We start from the raw sequence: 7,067 nt of genomic DNA on the forward strand, positions 1-7,067 counted from the left end.
CCAGCAGAGGAGCCTGATGTGGGGCTCGATCCCAGAACTCCAGGATCACGCCCTGAGCCGAAGGCAGACACTTAACGACTGAGCCACCCAGGCGCCCCATTGTGGCTTCTTTTGGATTCTCCATATATTGGATCATATGATCTGAGTGGTGTTTTACTTCTTCCTTTCCAATTTGGATGGCTTGTATTTCTTTTTCTTGCCTAATTGCTCTGGCTATAACTTCCAGTACAGTGTTGAATAGCAGCAGTGAAAACAAGCATCCTTGTCTTGTTCCTGATCTTCAGGGAGTAAGCATCTAGTCTTTCACCATGGAGGCTCAGTCTGTTCTCTTCAGCACTATGCTTCATTGCCTCTCCACTCTCCTCTCTCATGTCACCAGGCATGTACTTGCAAAAGAATCTTTTCACGCCAAAGATAATTTCGCACCCTAAGATAAATTTCTGGGTTAAAGGATGCATACATTTTATATTTCAGTTCATTTTGCCAACCCACAAAAAGTGGAGCCCTTTCATGCTCCACCAGCAAAGCAAGAGTGCATGCACCACTTTTAAGAGGGCCTTAACAAATGAACAGTGTAGTTGTGTGGGCTTGGCTGAGGTAGTAAAGGATCTGAATACCATATTGAGGGCATATGGCCAGAGGGATTGAGGTTATTATTTTAAAGTAAAGGAAAATATATTAGCACGGTACAGCCATTTGGAGAGTGTCATCTAGAAGAGGGATCACAGGACAGAACTCTAACTAAAGGGGAGAATGACAGGGAGACTGATTTGGGCTCAGTGTAAGGAAGAAACGTCTAATGGTTAGTCCCAGAAAAGAATAAGCTTTCTTTGTGGTTGCTAGTTGGTGACAGTGATGATGATGATGATGATGATGATGATGATTTTCATTTATCTCATCATCTCCCTTTCTCTGGTCTCCTTTCATCTGCATTCTGACATCATTTCCCACCTTAAAAATAAACCCTCTCTCGATCCCACATTCTTCTCCTACCACCACCACTCAATGCCTCTCTTCTCCTTTGTAGCCAAGTCCCTTGAAAGAGTGAGTCACCACATCCATTTCTGCATCTCCATTCACTCCTCTGCCCACTCCAGTCTGGCTCCCACTCCACCACTTCTCTACATCATCTCTTGCCAAGTAAACAGCAACATCATCCTTGCTACATCTGATAGACATACTACAGATTTGATCTTCCTAAAATTCTCAGCAGCATTTGACCCCCATGACCGTGCAACACCTCCTTTCCCTTCTTCCCTTAGCTTCCTGGAATCCATTCTCCTGACTTTCTTTGGATCTCCATGGCCACCCATCTGAGAATCCTTCAGGGATGTCTGCTCCCCATCACTTAAATGTTAGCATTTCTCAGGGGTCTGTTCTAAGCCCTCTTGTCTTCTCATTTACATCTGCTCTTGCTGGTCAGTTGTAGCTACTTCCATCATTCTAGTTACATCTATATGCTGGTGATATAAAAATACNCTTCAGGGATGTCTGCTCCCCATCACTTAAATGTTAGCATTTCTCAGGGGTCTGTTCTAAGCCCTCTTGTCTCTGCTCTTGCTGGTCAGTTGTAGCTACTTCCATCATTCTAGTTACATCTATATATGCTGGTGATATAAAAATATGTATTTCTAGTTCCAGATTCACATATCTCTCTATGTACTAAGGATCCAAATTTGTATGTCGCATATACATGAAAAACTCAATGCCTTCAGTTCTGAACTCATCTTCCACCCCAGATGGGCTTCCCCCCCACATTTCCTATCCCAATAAGTTCTCCCACCACATATCAGTTGCCCAATCCAGAAACATTCCTTAGCATCCTTTCCCTCATTACCCTTCAACCATTCAATTGTCAAATCCTGTTTTATCTTCCTAATGCTATTCATCTACTTCTCTCCTCTACCGCTGTCACTTCCTTAGTCCAAGTCACTGTCACCTCTCACCTAGACCACCCAGTAGCCTCCTGAATGATCTCCCTGCCTCCATTTGTGCTCCTGTCTCCTCCATATTCTACATGATCTAGTAGTAAAAGCTTGGGCTCTGGAGTGAGAAGCCTGGGTTCAGTCTTGGCTCTACCACTTACTAGCTACATGGCCATGCGTAAGTTACTTAACCTTTCTGGGTCATTGTTTCTTCTTCTGTAATAAGGAGATGTTAGTATTACATTGGGCAGAGTATCTGGTTCTAAACAGAATCCACTCTGCTGAGTTTGAGAAGAAATATTGTCCAGAAAAGGCAAATCTATGTGGTTGAAATTTTTTATAATGAAATGTTGGTGGAAGGGTGGGGAAGACTCTCCGTGCTTTCTCAGTGTCCTCAGAATGAAGTTCAAGGCTGTTCATAATATGATCCTTTTTGGCTTCTCCCGTCCCACCTTTGCCTCCCCTTCTTGGCATCTTGCACTTCAGCCAGCTGACGCATGCTGCTCTGTGAATAATCCATCATTCCTCTTTTCAGCACTGTGCTAAAAACCCAGGAGGGTTGAGAGGTTCCTGCCTTGGGTGGGAGGCTGGGCTGGAGTGGTAGTGCCCAGAAGCCCGTGGGTGTGTGGAAAGCTGGTCCCACAGAGAAGCCTCGGTTTCCAGGGTGAAATGAGAAAACCAGGACAACAAGGCAAGCTCTCCATAAAGCTAAATTTATTCATTTGAAAGGACCATTTGTGTAGACTGTGTGCTTCTAGCTTTCTTGATGGTTTAGTTTAGACATTAATGGAGGGAAGCCGATAGATGGTAGTAGTTGTTTGCTTGCTTGACATCGCTAACAATGCTGTTCGTCGATAAGCTTGCTGCCCCTCAGTCTTCCTCCTGTTAGTAAAGGCATCCTCATTCACCTGGGAACCCAGAATCATCTTCCACCTCCTAGCAAGTCTGTCAGTTCTGCCTACAAAACTTATCCCCGCTTTGCCCACTTCTGTCCACCTGTGCTGTCCTGTTATCATCTGAGTTGCCACCTCTCTCATCTGTTTGACTCTGGCGCCCTTTTCACTGCCGTCCTACTGTCACTCTTGCCCCCCACGATCTGCCTTCTACACAGAGGCCCAAGAGCGCTTTAGAAACAGAAATCAAATGGTTTCACTCCCCCCTGTCAACCCTGTGAGCAGCTTCCCATGGCCCTAAGGAAGAAATTCCAACTCTTCACGCAGTCTGGCCCTTGCCTACCTCTCTGCCCTCAGCCCCTGGTCCTCCCTCCTCTCTCACCGGCTTCTGGAACATGCTGTCCTGGCCGCTTCTCTTTTTTGCTTTCAGATATGTGCATTCACAAATGGCCGAGTTGCAGTTTTATCAACTTGAGGCCCCACAGTACAACTTAAGGCAGCATTTCCCAAGCTGTGGTCTATGGGACTCCATTCAGTGGGATGTAAATAAATATTCCATTAACATAGAAGGAAAACAACAAGGCTGGCAATAGTTTTTCTTTAATTTTATCTTTTACAATATGAAAAAAATGGAGTAGCATTTTACATAGGGGTTATCTTCTAAAGTCAGTGCTTTGGGTAAAAATCATGTCTTGTCAACACTGCCTTTGGTAAAACCTTCAGTTGTCCACAAGGCACAGCAAACAGACCTTCTACCTTCCAATAAGTCCATCAGAGCCTATTTTTTTTCCTCCAGCTCTGGAACAAGTTGCTGTTTTTCCAGTTTTGCTCCAGGTGAAGATGAAGTGATGGCTTATTTTAGGGGACATGTAGGGTAGAGAGTATGTATCTAGATTCATAGGTAGTGTGGCAAGATGGTCACTCTACTGAAAAATTGTGGGAACAGACGGACAGGGATCCCCAACTCAGGCACCCCATCTCATGCCCGAACTGGGGCACCCATTCACTTGGTCATTGCATTGTTGAAATTGTGCTGTCTCTCCCATGGACATGTGTAACTGGATTTGAGGGAGTTAAATGCATGGAAGATAAGGTTCCACCATATGAGAGAAAAATATTTATCATTACAAGTTGCTTTTATAATAAGCTGTTCCTATATACAATAATCTGCTTTTAAGAAATTGTGTGCCAAGAATATCAGGAAATCACGTCACCTGTCACATGGAATCGTGACGCATGATCTATGTACTGGTGCATAAAGGAGCATTTACTAACTGTGCTCTTCATTATCAGTTCTATGATGTCTGGCTCAAGTAGCGTGTCTTATTTTAGAATTTAATATATGTGTTTATTATTTAGTGCTTGTAGTATAGTAAACATATGAATCAAATTGCAATAATCCTAATGATATTATTAATAAGAAGAATTAACACTTGGTGAGGGCTTGCCATACACCAGGTATTTTTCAAGCAACTAATTCTTTTTTTTTTTTAAGATTTTATTTTTTTTATTTATTTGACAGAGATAGAGATGGTCAGTGAGAGAGGGAACACAAGCAGGGGGAGTGGGAGAGGGAGAAGCAGGCTCACAGCAGAGGAGCCTGATGTGGGGCTCGGATCCCATAACGCCGGGATCACGCCCTGAGCCGAAGGCAGACGCTTAACCTCTGTGCCACCCAGGCGCCCCTCAAGCAACTAATTCTTACAACAGCCTTTGTCCTCATTTTACAGAGGAGGAAACCAAGGCTCAAAGCAGTGAAAGATTATTGAATCCACATTTCCAGATCTCAAATCCCAGGTGTGGACATGGTTACTTTCGACAGTCAAAGGAGAGAATGTATATAAAGTGCCTATTATATTCGAAAAGATAATTTTTTTGATTTTTTAAAATTCAAGTATAATTAACATAGTGTTATATTAGTTTCAGGTGTATGATATAATGATTCAACAATTCTATACATTTCTCAGTGCTCATCAAGATAAGTGTACTCTTAATCTCTTTTATCTATTTCACCCAACCCCCACCACCCTCCCCTTTGACAGCCACCAGTTTGTTCTCTGGATTTAAGAGTCTGGATTTCTGTTTGCATCCTTTTTTTCTTTGTTCATGTGTTTTGTTTTTTAAATTCCACATAGGAGTGAAATCATACTGTATTTGTCTTTCTCTGACTGACTTATTTCACTTAGCACTATACCCTCTAGGTCCATCCATGGTGTTGCAAATGGCAAGATTTCAGTCTTTTTTATGACTGAGCAATATTCCATTGTATGTGTACTACATCTTCTTTATCCATTCCTCTGCCAGTGGGTACCTGGGTTGCTTCCATATCTTGATCTTGGCTATTGTAAATAATGCTGCAATAGACATAGGGATGCATGTATCTTTTCCAAGCAGTATTTTCATTTTCTTTGGGTAAGTACTACCCAGTAGTGGAATTACTGGATCATATGATAATTCTATTTTTAAGTCAAAAAGATTATTTTTAAAGATTGCTGCTATTTGTGGAGCTTTTACCCTCTGCCAGACATTTAGAAGTATTTGCAATGCCTTTTCTTGTTTAACTATGACACCTCTATGAACAGATGCAGAAAGGGAGGCTCAGAGAGGTTAAGTGACCTGGCCAAGGAAACTCAGCCAGGATTATAAAATAGGTTGCTCTAACTCTTAGCTGGTAAACTACATTGTCTGACCTTAGAGGTGCAAATTTTCTTCATCATCATCATCACAAAGAGCAATGGGACATTAGCCATTAAGGAACTGTGAATCAAAACCACAATGAGAACCACTGACTAGGATGCCCATAATCCAAAAAAACAGACAAGAGCAAGTGTTTGGTAAGGATGTGGAGAAATTGAAATATACATTGTGGTGGGAATATGAAATGGTGCAGCCATTCTGAAAGCGGTGGTTCCTTAAAATGTCAAAAATAAAGTTACTGAATGATCTTTCATTCAGTAGGTAGGTGCAGTACCCAAGAAAACTGAAAACATGTTCATGCAAACACACATACACCCATATTCCTAGCAGCATTATCCGTTATCCATTATAGCCCCAAACTGGAAACAACCCAAATGTCTACCCCCCAAAAAAGGTTTATCCAGACAATGGAATATTACTTGGCCATACAGAGGAATGAAGTAGAGATACATGTTTCAACATGAATGCACCTTGCAAACATGATGAGTGGAAGAAGCCAGACACAAAGGACCACATAGTGCATGGTTCCATTTCTATGACATGCCCAATATAGGCAAATCCCAGAGACAGAGAGTAGATCAGTGGGTCACCAGAGCTACAGGGAAGCAGAAGGATTGGGAGTGATGGCTCAGGGCTGTGGAGTTTCTTTTTGAGGTGATGAAAATGTTCTCGAATTGATTGTGGTGATGGCTGCACAACTCTGAATATACTCAATTCACTAAATTGTACACTTTATTTTTTTAAAGATTTATTTGAGAAGGAGAGAGAGCTTGTGAGCAGGGGGAGGGGCAAAGGGAGGAGAAGAGGGAGAATCTCAAGCAAACTCCACTCTGAGTGCGGGGCTGATGTGGAGCTTAATCCCATGACCCTGAGATCATGACCTGAGCCAAAATCAAGAGTCAGATGCTTAACCAACTGAGCCACCCAGGTGCCCCTAAATTGTACGCCTTAAACGAGTGAGTTGTATAGCTGTGTGAATTATATCTCAATAAACTGTTAAGAAACGGAAACAATGGGGCGCCTGGGTAGCGCAGTCCTTAAGTTTAGCGTCTGCCTTCGGCTCAGGGCGTTATCCGCGTTCCGGGATTGAGTCCCACATCGGGCTCCTCCGCTGGGAGCCTGCTTCTTCCTCCCCCACTCCCCTGCTGTGTGCCCTCTCTCGCTGGCTATCTCTCTGTCACATAAATAAATAGAGTCTTTTAAAAAAAAAAAAACAACCAAAAAACGGAAACGAAAAAGAGCAAGGGGGACCTTCCAGACATTAGAGAGGATTTAAAGTTACATTGACAAGTCTGGTCCTATTCCTCCCCTAAGGGTGATGACTCAGACAGATGCCAGGATTATCACTAGGTGTGCCCTGAATCCTTGCCTCCTCCCTTGAAATCCAGGGTGTTGCCCTGTTTCCCACTTTCCCCAGGCGTGCCCTGCCCAGCTCACCCAGGCTGGTCTGGGACAGAACCCGAAGTGTGGCTTTGCTTCTTGTGGCTTCTTTCCGCAGCAGACTGCTTTGTTTCCTCCTGCCTGAGGCTGCATCCCCCCTACTCCACCCCAG

The 7,067-nt window shown here is 43.3% G+C and overlaps 1 protein-coding gene across 6 annotated transcripts in view; it reads right to left on the minus strand.

Moving 5' to 3' along the window:
- P2RX7 (purinergic receptor P2X 7) overlaps positions 1-7,067 on the minus strand; it is a 46,811-nt gene that overhangs the window by 38,493 nt on the left and 1,251 nt on the right. The window lies entirely within an intron of this gene.

The sequence above is a fragment of the Ailuropoda melanoleuca genome, chromosome 12 (assembly GCF_002007445.2).
Source record: "Ailuropoda melanoleuca isolate Jingjing chromosome 12, ASM200744v2, whole genome shotgun sequence".
NCBI lineage: Eukaryota > Metazoa > Chordata > Mammalia > Carnivora > Ursidae > Ailuropoda > Ailuropoda melanoleuca.